The sequence below is a fragment of the Pseudoliparis swirei genome, unplaced genomic scaffold, assembly GCF_029220125.1.
Source record: "Pseudoliparis swirei isolate HS2019 ecotype Mariana Trench unplaced genomic scaffold, NWPU_hadal_v1 hadal_26, whole genome shotgun sequence".
NCBI classification, from domain to species: Eukaryota; Metazoa; Chordata; class Actinopteri; order Perciformes; family Liparidae; genus Pseudoliparis; species Pseudoliparis swirei.
In genome coordinates, this window is record NW_026613262.1 from 767476 (window position 1) to 780968 (window position 13493).

At 44.4% G+C, this 13493-nt stretch overlaps 1 pseudogene; it reads left to right on the top strand.

The window, feature by feature from the left end:
- Window positions 1–2475: 2475 nt before the first annotated feature.
- On the top strand, window positions 2476–5188 carry LOC130191040 (E3 ubiquitin-protein ligase TRIM39-like; annotated as a pseudogene).
- Window positions 5189–13493: the final 8305 nt, after the last annotated feature.

Here is a 13493-nt window from a genome sequence, read left to right on the forward strand (position 1 = left end):
ATGAAGAGGAGCACTGAGGTGGAGAAGCTCTCCTCTGAAGACCACCTCCACCTCCTCCAGAGTGTCCAGTCCCTCAACATCCACCATCCACCACCCACCAAGGACTGGTCTCAGGTCAGTGTTCCTCCAGCATCACATGAGGGGACTGTGAGGAGAGCTGTGTCTCAGCTGGAGGAGACGCTCAGTAACATGATGAAGACGCTGGTTGCTGAATTTGAGATGAAGAGGGTCCAGAAGTTTGCAGTGGACGTGACTCTTGATCCTGAAACAGCTCATCCTGACCTCATCCTGTCTGATGACGGGAAACAAGTGTATGATACTGATGTGACGAAGAATCTCCCAAACAACCCAGAGAGATTTACTACATATATTTGTGTCTTAGCAAAGCAAAGTTTCTCTTCAGGCAGATTTTACTTTGAGGTTCAAGTTAAAGGAAAAACTGAATGGTTTTTAGGAGTGGTCAGAGAGTCGATCAACAGGAAAGAAGACATCACATGGAGTCCTGAAGATGGTATCTGGACTATAGATTTAACAAATGGAAACGAGTATGAAGCTCTTGATGGTCCTCCAGTTGTTCTCTCCCTGAGGTCTGGGCCTCAGAAGGTGGGGGTGTTTGTGGACTATGAGGAGGGTCTGGTCTCCTTCTATGACGTAGAAGCTGCAGCTCTCATCTACTCCTTTACTGGCTGCTCCTTCAAGGAGAAACTCCTCCCATTCTTCTGTCCTTGTGTTAATAATGGTGGTATAAACTCTGCTCCTCTGGTCATCTCTCCTGTTGGAGTAAACTAATCACTCTCTTTGTTTATTGTAATGATTTTATTCATTGAAGAGAATAAATGTACATATGTTGTATGAATATGATGCAGTTGAACTTGACTTTAAAGACACCAAATACATGAAGCTGAAGTTTGACTGAGTAAATCAGCTAAATTTGTTCTGTCTGATGTTCACACAGGAAACATTGATTAATAGTTTTGTTGTCATGGAGCTTCATTAAGATTGAGGCCTACTACATTTATATAATGTTTACAGAATACAGGATGTTTTATTGTGTGATTAACGTTAATAAAGAGAATAAATAAATATGTGTCACTTTGATTTGTTTTGTGAATATTGTTGAGATGACTTATGAACCAAAGAAACCTGTAAACATGATTGTAAAGAACTCAAATAACCGAGTTATTGACTACAAGGCCTGAGTAATGCAGTCCGCGGTCAGCCGGGGGCTCGTGAGGATCCCCACTCCCTTTAGTTTTCTACACATTGTAAACTAATTGGTCTGGATGAGGATGGCTCCTCTGGGTTTGTACCTGGCTTTGGTATGAAGGTAATAGCAGCTGCTGTGTTGATTCAGGTAGTTTTTGATTCAACGAGGAGTATCTGTACATTTTACTTAAGAGAGGAACACAAATATCTTTACAGTCTGTATATATTTCTGGAGGAAAGCCATCTGCTTCACTATGGGATGTCATCGATAGCTTCCTGTATCTCTGCAAAAACAAGGAGGCGAAAAGGCAAATGATTCTGTGTGAGTCTCAGGGAGGTGAAGGTGAGGTTTACACCCACAGAGCTGCAGGTAAGAGGCGGAGCTCCCTGAAGAGGAGAGCTGCTGCGTCACACTCAGTAAACGAGAGTTAACTTCAGAGTCAGAAACACTGCAGCCGAGACGAGTCTCTGCTTTTCTCTCTGAGACGATTCAAAGTGACGTCTTCAGGTTTTTCTCAACAACTCAACAGAGTCTCTTCCAAACACTGGTGAGTACATCTGATCATATTCACACCTGTGATCACCAGGATTAACACAACACTTTAGCTTTACTCGGGCAGGAAGTTCCTCTTATCACTTCATACCTGATGAATTATTAACAATATAACTATGGCTGTCTGTCCACAGTCCCACGACACAGAAACTCACTTTAACTGCTGTAAACTGTCTCAGGAGGACTTTAGTCACTAGTAACTGAATCTGTGGTTTTCACTTTAGTCTCACTCTGACTTTCCTGCTTTTGTTACTGTTCATTGATCACTTCCTCTATTTCCTCTAGTAGTTTCACAATAAGAGTTTATGGCTTTTATTGTGAAGCAGCTGGAGGAAATGTGATGTGTTAGTCATCAGTCAGCAGAGCTTTGTTGTCAGAGCTGTTCTTTAACTCACTTTGGACTTATTCTGTGCTGCTTTGCAAGAGGAGCGAGGTTGAGTCTGTCGGCACGACTTTGATCTTGGTTTCTTATAGAATAGAATATACACTTTTATTTATCCCCAAGGGGAAATTAGTTCTCTGCATTTAACCCATCCTTAGTTATTATGAGCAGTGGCTGCGTGAAGCGCCTGAAGCAACTGGGGTTCAGTGCCTTGCTCAAGGACACTTCTTGCAACTAATGGGGAGAGCGGGGATCGAACCCACAACCCTGCGGTTGCAGGACGGCCCTCTTACCCCATTGAGCTAAAGCCGCCCCATGTCAAAGTTAAAAGCTTTTACCTTACATTTAATTTAGCTGACACTTTTATCCAGCGACTTACAATAAGTACTAACATGCTATCCTTTTTTTACTCAAGATATAGTCGGAAAAGAAGTGTTTTTAGTTTGCGGTGGGAGATTTAGAGACTCTGCTGTCCTGATGTCATCGGGAGCTTGTTTCACCAATGAGGAGCCGGGACAGCAAACAGTCGTGACTTTGTTGAGTGTTTAGCTCGGAGTAACAAGCCGATTGGTAGATGCTGAGTGGAGTGAACGGGGTGGGGTGTAAGGTTTGACCAAGTACCAATGTTTGGGAAGGGTGAGCAAATGACACAGCCTAGAGAGTTGGTGTTCATAGAGAAGAGGAGGGGATCCAGGACGGAGCCCTGAGGTACCCCACTAGTGAGAGGACAAGGTTCAGACACAACTCCTCTCCAGGTTACCTGGTGAGTGCGGTCGTTGAGGTAGGATGAGAAGAGGGAGAGAGCAGAACCTGAGATACCAGGTCCTGAAGGGAGGACATGAGGATCTGGTGGTCCACTGTGTCAAATGCAGCAGAAAGGTCTAGAAGGATAAGGACAGAGGAGAGAGAGGCTGCTCTAGCAGTGTGAAGGTGCTCAGAGACAACGAGGAGGGCAGTCTCTGTTGAGAGGCCGGCCTTGAAACCAGAAATTATTTTTACTTTTCAACAAATTATTGAATTCTATTTCGAATAACATGTTCTTCTTTTCTTCCACAATGTGTGTAGATATGGCTTCTGCAAACTTTCTGCTGTCTGAAGACCAGTTCCTGTGTTCTGTCTGTCTGGATGTGTTCACTGATCCAGTCACAACACCATGTGGACACAACTTCTGCAAAAAGTGCATCACTGAACACTGGAATGTGAGTGACAGGTGCCAGTGTCCCATGTGCAAAGAGGTTTTCACCACCAGACCAGATCTGAGGGTCAACACCTTCATGTCTGAGATGGTTTCTCAGTTCAGACAGTCGACTCATCAGAAAGCCAGCAGCAGCAACTCAAAGCAACAAGAGTCCAGACCAGGAGAAGTTCCCTGTGACGTCTGCACTGGAACCAAACTGAAGGCCCTGAAGTCCTGCCTGGTGTGTCTGGAGTCCTACTGTGAGACTCACCTGGAGCCTCACCTGACAATGTCAGGCCTGAAGAGACATCAGCTGATGGACCCTGTGGAGAACCTGGAAGACAGGATGTGTCTGAAGCACGATAAACCTCTGAGCTGTTCTGTAGGACCGACCAGACGTGTGTCTGCATGCTCTGCACTGTGTTGGACCACAAGATGCACAATGTTGTTCCTCTGAAACAAGAATGTGAAGGAAAGAAGGTGGAGCTGCAGAAGACAGAGGCTGAAACTCAGGAGATGATCCAGAAGAGACGCCTGAAGATTCAGGAGGTCCAACACAACGTGAAGCTCAGTGAGGAAGATGCAGACCGAGAGAAAGCAGAAGGTGTTCAGGTCTTCACTGGTCTGAAGGAGTCTGTGGAGAAAACTGAACTCATCACTACGATAGAAGAGAAGCAGAGAAACACCAAGAAACAGGCTGAAGACGCCATCAGAGAGATGGAACAGGAGATCTCTGATCTGATGAAGAGGAGCACTGAGGTGGAGAAGCTCTCCCTCTCTGAAGACCACCTCCACCTCCTCCAGAGTGTCCAGTCCCTCAACATCCACCATCCACCACCCACCAAGGACTGGTCTCAGGTCAGTGTTCCTCCAGCATCACATGAGGGGACTGTGAGGAGAGCTGTGTCTCAGCTGGAGGAGACGCTCAGTAACATGATGAAGACGCTGGTTGAAGTGAAGATAAAGAAGCTGTTTCCTGAAACTGAGATGAAGAGGGTCCAGAAGTTTGCAGTGGACTTGACTCTTGATCCTAAAACAGCTCATCCTGACCTCATCCTGTCTGGTGACAGGAAACAAGTGTATGATACTGATGTGACGAAGAATCTCCCAAACAACCCAGAGAGATTTTCCTATGCTCTTCAGGCAGATTTTACTTTGAGGTTCAAGTGAAAAGAACAATTTTCTGGGAAGTAGGAGTGACCAGAGAGTTGAGCAAAAGGAAAGGAGACATCACACTGAGTCCTCAGAAGGGTTACTGGGCTATAGGTTTCTCAAATAGAAACGAGTATGAAGCTCTTGATGATCCTCCAGTTGTTCTCTCCCTGAAGTCTGTCCCTCAGAAGGTGGGGGTGTTTGTGGACTATGAGGAGGGTCTGGTCTCCTTCTATGACGTAGAAGCTGCAGCTCTCATCTACTCCTTTACTGGCTGCTCCTTCAAGAAGAAGCTCCTCCCATTCTTCAGTCCTGGTCTTTATCTTTATGGTATAAACTCTGCTCCTCTGGTCATCTCTCCTGTTGGAGTAAACTAATCACTCTTTGGTTATTGTAATGATTTTCTTCATTGAAGAGAATAAATGTACATATCTTGTCTTAATATCATGCAGTTGAACTTGAAATCTTCCTGTTTACTGTGGTGATTGATTTACACGTCATTATTAAATGTATCCCGTTACATATAAACACCTTAAACTCTGCATCATGACACATATGTAGAATTTAAATTCAAATCTTTGTTGAATCCAAGACATTTATTTCTACGTCCAGAAGAAAGATCCAGAAAAGTAAAGCCTGGTTGACACAGAAGTTGTTTCATGACAAATAAATTGTATTCTGTGACTTTCAAAATAAAAGATGTTTACAAGCAAAACAAGACTTTTTTGAAATAAATATCATTTTTACAGTTCTTACAAGTCCATCTGAAACCATGAGTCAATTGACAGAAAATGAAATGGAAACTATTTGTAATGGTTTAATAAATGTTCCCTGTAAAAACATTTCATGTTTCCAGCTTCACAAATGTGAAGTTTTGCTACTTTTCTTTGTTAATAATGTTGGAGTTGGACAGCGACACACCACCTGGACGGTACTCACTGGGAAAAACAGCAGTAGACTTTTACTTTACATTTATTAGCGTTTTATTCAGAAATCAGGATACAAGTAGACATCATGCATGGACCCCCCTCCGGTTGGTACCTAGAGTATTCAGACCAGAGAGAGGCGCCTTAACAGAGGGCGCAACGGTTTAAATAGCCATCAAGGCCAGTTCTAATTGGTCAGGAGGTAAAGAGGATGGTGTCTTCTCATTGGTTCTTGTTCCTCTGCCTCCATCGCTGTCGCTCATTCATTGGTTCTTCGTGGCCCGCCAATGAGAGCATATGTTGTGAAAAGGTGAAAAGGTGTGGGAAGAAGAGAGTCTATATAGCTTCCTTTGTCTGAGCTCAGGAGTTTCCTAAGATAATCGTATCTCTTCCGAGGTGGGATGCGCAGGAGGTCGTTTGTCAAAAGGGGCCCTTCACGTGTGTCTGTGCGTGGGTCGGAGAAAGGCCATGTGTGTGTGTGGGTCAGTGAGTGGCCTTAAGTGTCTAAAGGAGAATAATGTCCACATCTGGACCCTTCCTTATCTATCGGTCCGGTGAGGTAAATGTCTCTGTTCCCTTCCTATGCTCTGAGAGTATAGAGAGCTCTTTGTATGTGATCACCTCCGGAATGTGTGGATGCGGAGGAGGGGGGCTCACAAAACCTCACCAAGTGTCACTGTTATCTTTCTTTAGATCAGTCAGGCACCAGAGTGCTCTGCCGGAGATTTTAACTTCCATTCAGTGTTTTCCATCTTACACATAATATTTATGCAAACAATACTAGGCTGTGCTAAGCTAAAATATATATTCTTTACAATAATGTTAATAATGTCAATGCTTTCGTCATAATGTTGAGGTTTGGCCAAACAAACATTGTGAAGGTGTCAGTTCAGGATGCCGACTGGACACGAGGAGCTGGAGTCCAGATGTGGCTCGTCGTGTCCCAATTTCTCAGGTACAGAAATAAAAGACATTGGAAATGTTTTCTCACTACAAGCTATTTACTAAACGGATGACACAGCGACCAGCAAGAAGTAGATAGAGGCGTAATTTAATAAAAAGAAAATAATCTCACAAAACAACTTCAGTCTGTCCACATTGTTTTATTTTCCTCCAGAGCGTCGTCCTCTCTCAAAGTGACAAAACAAAACATTTCAGCACTTTTTTTGCAAAGTGTTTGCGAGTCGAGAACGAACAGAAGACCGATAACAAACTAATTGAAACAATAAATACTTTGCGGAGAGAAGATTCCCGTTTCTGGAATGTTCCACGACTGAGTAACTGAGTAACCCTGGTACACGATGCTGTCGGGACGGGGGGGAGGGGGGGGCTGTTATGATCCAGATACTCTTAATACCCCAAAACGGGTAATTTAAGTTAAAAGACAAACACACACGACTGTCATGGATAACCCAGGAATAAAAAAAACTAAATTCCACTTCCGGAAGTGATGGACGTCGGCCGGCGTGATGGAGGCCGAGGCGTTGGCGAGGTCGTCACCGAGGGTCCACGTGAGGAAGAGGAGGAGGAGGAGGGCTCGGGGGCGGTCTCCTCCTGGTCCTCATGTCGTCCTCGCTCAGACTTGGGCGCCACGATCCGCTGCAGGACCGGAGCACAACACACAGCGGGTTAGTCTCTTCTCGTGGCTGTTATGTTCTTCTGCTCCCGCTTGTTCCCCGCGTGGAGAACCAAGGACTCGCGGAGGTCCGAGAGGAGCGCTGGCCGGGCCGCCTACCTGGCTGATGCTGGGCAGCTTGGTGAGCAGCATCTGGAAGACGGGCGGAGGCAGAGTCTGCTGCAGCACCTGCAGCAGCTGCTGCGGCTGACCGCACACGGCGATGGCGTTGGTCAGGTGGTCCACGCCTTTCTCTAGTCGCCTGTGGAGCGCAGCACAGACACGAGGCGTGAAGACGAGCACTCGGGGCGTCTCACAGGAAGCCCTTCTTCTTCTTCTTCTTCTTCTTCTTTTTAGATTTTTGTTTTTAGGCGGCTGGCATCCAAACTGGTGCATTACCGCCACCTACTGCCTTTCTTTGTTAACTAGAAATATCTAGCACTTTATCCCCTCAAAAAGAAAATAAATACAATTAAAATAAACTAAACTAAAGGGAGCCCTGTCAACTTCAGTGCCCTAAATTCTTCTCTTCAACCCTGTCTCCTTCAGATACTGCAGCACCCTTCCTGCCCCCAAGGATAATGCATCCCTCAATTGCACCCCTCCTCCTGCCAGCCTCCTCTTCAACCTGCCTCGCTCGTTTCTAAATGTCTGGCAATGCCACATGACATGATCCACCGTTTCTGCTGTCTTGCAGTACTCGCACAGTCCGGTTGGGTGTTTTTTAATTAATTGCATTGTTTTGTTTAGCTTTGTATGTCCAATCCTGAGTCTACTCAATATGTTTTCTTCTCTAGTGCTAAACATTGTTGTCCTCCCCTTGTTAACCTCCTTCTGAATAGTATACAGATGTCTTCCTGTGCCTCCTGCCTCCCAACTGTGCTGCCATTCCTTAATAATGTTTATTTTTATAAGTTCTTTAGCTTCTGATTTGCTAAATAAAATGTCCTTCTTGTTCTGACATTCCAATGCTTGCTTTGCTAGTTTATCTGCTGCTTCATTTCCCTTTACCCCTCTATGTGCCGGCACCCACATGAATGCTACCAACATACCCATATGCTTAAGACGGAAAAGTGCTTTGTGTATTTCATTGATTAAGTCCTGCCTGCTGTTAGATGTGAGTGATTGTAATGACAATAATGTTGAACTGGAATCCGAACAAATGATGACCGTACTTATCTGACCTCCTCCACCCACTGTAGTGCTGCTAGAATGGCCAATGTCTCGACTGGATACACCGTCAGATGGTCTGACGATCTCCGCTTGACTTCATCACGAAAGATGGGCTGGTGACCGCAAAACCGGTTCTACCTGGACGAGGATCTTTCGATCCATCCGTGAATGCCGGAGTAAATGATTTATATGTCGTCTCTAGCCTATCCTCCACCATTCCTGCAATATTATCAATGTTTTTAAGTACTTGGGTTTTGTTCAGTGAGAAAAATTGATCAACTAATACTGAGGAAAATAACCAAGGAGGTGTTACCGATAGCGACGCGGTAGCAGTGAATTTGATCTGATTCAACATCATCTCCCTTGCAGATTGTCCACGACTCCACGCGAAGCAGCCCCGTTTGTCCCTTTGGCTTTCCCAACACGGCATGAGCCCCTTTGGTTGGCTGCTTGTCCACGGAATGCCCTTCAGATTGGCCCAATAGCTCAACATTAACTGTTTACGCCTCCAATGCAGCGATCTCACCCACCTCCACCTGGAGAGCAGACACAGGACTTGTTCTCAAAGCCCCACAACAAAGTCTCAGAGCCGAGATCGCACCACATCCAACTTTTTCGTGACGTTTTTGCAGTTCCAAACGCTATACACCCATCATCAAAAACTGATCTCATCAGCGCAAGATAAATATTCTTCATTGCAGGCCTGCTGGCTCCCCATTCCGACCTTTAGACACCTCATTCATAAAAAATTTTTACATTTCAACTATCAACTATCATTCTCATCTCCATATTCCATTAGCTTATCATCGAACCACACCCCTAGAAACCTCAAAACCTTCACTTGTTCAATAATCTGCCCATATAGCTTTAGCTGAGTAACCACTCCTCTCTTCCTAGTCAAGCAGATTGTTTTAGTTTTCCCCACAGAAGACTTGAATCCCCATGCATAAGACCATCTTTCCACTTCATTCACGGCCTCTTGTACCTTCCCTTTAATGTGGTTTATGTTCTTCCCCCTCTTCCACAACGCTCCATCATCTGCGAATAGGGATCGTCCAATATCACTCTGAACTCGAAGGAACACATCATTCATCATGATGGAGAACAGTATTGGACTGATGACACCACCCTGAGGTGGACCATTCTCCACCGGGTATCTTCTCGATAGTGCTGTCCCAATTCTGACTTGGATAACTCTGTCAAGTAAAAAGTCTTTAATCCAATTGTATCCTCTGCCCCCTGTTCCCATAATATTCAACTTAATCATCAACCCTTCCTTCCAAACCATGTCATATGCCTTTTCCACATCAAAGAACACCGCCATCACTGACTCCTTCTTTATCTGGGCTTTTTTGATTTCTGTCTCTTAACAAATAATTGGGTCCATAGTTCTTCTACCTTTCTGAAATCCACTTTGATGAGGTGTTATCAGTCCCCTGGTCTCCATATAATAGCTTAATCTCTCGGTTATCATTCTCTCCATCATTGTACCTACATGAGAGGTTAGTGCTATGGGTCTATAATTTGTTGGATTTGATGAATCTTTGCCCGGTTTCCTGATTGGAATAATCACAGCTTCTTTCCATGATCTAGGAAGTCTCCCCATTTCCCAAATGTTATTATAAAATGATACCAATTTCGTCATTGCTAACCTACCTAAATGCTTCAGCATTATATAACATATTTCATCCTTCCCTGGTGATGTCAATCCTCTTTCTATCCCCTTTAACCTCTTCCAAAGTAAATGGGGCATCCATTGAACTATTAGTATTGTCTCTTCTTTCCAGAGCACCAGGATGAGCCGACCGTGTCCTTTCCTCCTAATTTACCTCTACAGCAGTGGTGCCAGGTTACGCCCAGCCGGACTCGGCCCGACTGTACGTCACATCCGCCCGCGGGTGATAAGGGAGAATTTTATTTTATTTTTTCATCTAATTTATTTTATTTTTAGATTGATTTTGGTGGAATCTGTCGACTGCACGTCACACCGGTCCGCGGATGATAAGTAGGTTGGGTACCGAAACCGTGCCACATTACAACCGGTAATACTCGGATCGCAACGCGCATTTCGTGCTTCTTTCCGTGCCTGAGCCGATTGAAATTGAAAAACTATTGTTGTGAACTTCTCTGGTGACCGCCCTGCCACCAGGTTGCGAGCCTGTCATAGTCACGTTTGACAGCGGAGGCTGCGCCGGGCGTGACTGCGTGAACCCGTGTGGAGCACACCAGCGCCAGGCTGGACGACGGGAGACCGTCACCGTCCCCTGAACACGGGAGACCGATGATGACGAGCAGCGAACTCAGATTAGTACCGGAACGTTGATTGCAAGTCTTGCATTCATAAAAGTAGCCCAAGAAATAATAAATTAGCCATTATAACTGTAAATAACCCCTTAAAAGGTTTATTGTTTTGTGTCGATTGCCTTATTTTGTATCTGCTTCATTGGTTTTGATGTATGCCTTTTTATATTGTATTGTTTTAATGGTTTTGTATATGTTTTAATCTACTTCCGGTTTGAGCTACATTTGACTTTTATTTTGAAATGTTAAAAGGAAACGCACCTTTATTTTATGTTAATATACAAACTTGACGGTACGGCTAAATGTTACGGACGGATGCGCATTTTATTTAAAGTTTGATAGTTTTAATGGACCCGTATGAGGCTAACGCCTTACGGTGGTGACAAGGAGGTTTTAATTCAAAGGATTTGGTTCATGTTTATACAACGGAAGAAAGGAAATAAAGAAGTTCACCAGCAGTAAAGTCTCACGCCGATTGATATACGGGGATCCGTTACAATAACCATGTTTAAGCTAGCTCGTAGCTTGCGCTAGCTACGCGCTACGAGCGTGACAGTCTGCTAGCAGATGTGTTGGTGTCCAGCGGTCCCGGCTGTATACCCGGTGTTACCGGGAATATAATGACGGAGGAATAAAGACCGTGGGGCGTCACTTTGTTTCAGTGTAACTCGCTGTCAGAAGCAAAACTTTATTTGTCACGTGTCATCTTCAGTCCCTCTGATTGGTTGTTCTCTTTGCCCATCAACACAGTGACAGGTTAACCCTATAAAGTCTGCACATGACAATACATATCATCATATAATGGAGAACATGTATTGTGTATGTTAACAGTCTGATATCCGTTGTGTGTCAGTGCTCCATGATAACGGCTTCTACAGGGAATATGGCCAAAGAGGTTTTTAATGTCCTCATTGTGCGTAAAAAAAAAGTATCGGTTCAGGCACCTTAGCACCGGTATCGCTTTTAAAAGTACCGGTTTAGCACCACCGGTATCGTTTAAAGTACGGTTTAGTACCGTATCGGAAAAACCAAACGATACCCATCCCTAAAGGGGAGAATATATATTTTTATTTTAATATTTTTTTAATTTTCGGTGGAATCTGTCTGTTGGTCTGTTGCTTCTTCCCGCCTCAGCTGAAGCAGCCCCGGTAGTGCTGATCGAGATGTCGTTTTCAAAAAGGAAGGTTGACACTGAAGGTCGCATCTTTCAGGAAAGATGGAAGGAACAGTATTTATTTTTGGGAAGTAGGAGGCAAACCCGTGTGTCTTATTTGTTCTCAACAAGTGGCTGTAGCTAAGGAGTATAACATAGCTGATGATATGAATTGTTATATGAATTTGATGACATCAATGTGCTTTGTTGATATGAATTGTTATATGAATTAATCTCATGTGAGTGTGGGGAGTTATGATATGTAATCCCAATTTAAACCAATACAAAATAAAAACTAAAAAAATATAATAAAACAGTTTACACTTGTGTTATTTATAGGAAATGTGTTTTGTTGGCACCTATAGTCTATTTTGGTGCATTTCTAATTTATATATGTAGGCTACTTGCATGGATAGGAAAATGTTACGTTTTTAGAGGGTAACTGTCTCCTGCTTTAGGCTATGTAATTGTAGGCCTCCTTGTGAGGCAATTTTGGTGCCAATGCAATTTCTTAATGATGTGTCGGCCTTCATGAATAATTTCAAATAGCCTACCTATCCATGTGTTGAGTCAGTGTTTGGCCTTTTCAGTCCGAAAGTGTTATCCGGCCCCCTGAGATCTCACTTGAAAAAAATCTGGCCCCCTGTCCAATTTCACCCTGGCATCCCTGTTTCACAGGAAGCCCCTCCCCCCCGGGAGAGACTTTAACTCGCTGAGGACCAATGAGAATGCACGCGGGCGGCAATCAAACTGAAGGTGCAGCCGTGTCGGTGCGAGGAGGCGTTACCCTGAGCCAGCAGCTCCTCCCCCAGCTGGATCTCCTCCAGGAAGAACTTCTGCACGGCCTCGGCGTCCTTCAGGTCCGGGAGCTGCAGGACAAACAACGGTCAGCCACGGGAACTCGAGCTCCTCGCTCGGGTCCTTCCGGGTCCCTGAGGTCAGACCTCACAGGAGGTCATCGTCCCGAGAGGAGCTCTGATCTGTGAGCCAGTTGAAGTCCAGCTGCATGCTGGGAGAAACGCTCCTTCAATCCCCATTATCCAATAAGGAGCCAGATAAAAGCAACCGGCTGATCACTGACTGCTGCCTTCAGAATAAAAGCCTAAAAATGATGCTGACTGCTTCTACAAATATAATCATCAGTTACATAGCATACAGTGTAGATGTTGACATGATGTGATGAAGACTTTGTAGAGAAACCACACAGCTCACTAATCTGCTCCGAGTTGATTGACAGGTGATATCAGGAAGTGATCCAACAGGTGTGAGCTCACCTTCGCCATGCCCGCCGTCTCTTTGGTTGCCTTCTGCTTTCTCCGCCCTGCGACACACACACACACACACACACACACACACACACACACACACACACACACACACACACACACACACACACCGTTTTACGACATTAAAAACAAAGACAGTTGAGACACATAAGTCCACTTAGAAGACACACTTTGTTTTCTTTCTAATGTTTTTAACTATTCCTTTAAAGCAGTGGCTCTCAAACTGTTTCTGTGGCGCCCGACCTTGAAGAAAGATGTTCATGCCCCACCGCCCAACAAAATGGTCTCTGCTGACTTTTTATTGAAAAAAACGTTTTGTGATGACTCCATCTGTGCCTTTTCAAATAATAGAATAAATAAAATTGCAATTACATTCAAGTAAACCAAATGTGCAATCACTTTGTTAGAACAATGCAAATAAAGTTATATACTCAATATACTCTCAGTTCATACTCAATGTTGAGCTTTTGTTTTGAAGGGCAACAGCAGAGAAAACTCCAAGCATGTACCTCAGTGGTCGCCAACCCGTCGATCTCGGAGACGTTCGCTGTCGCTCTCAAAAATAAAAT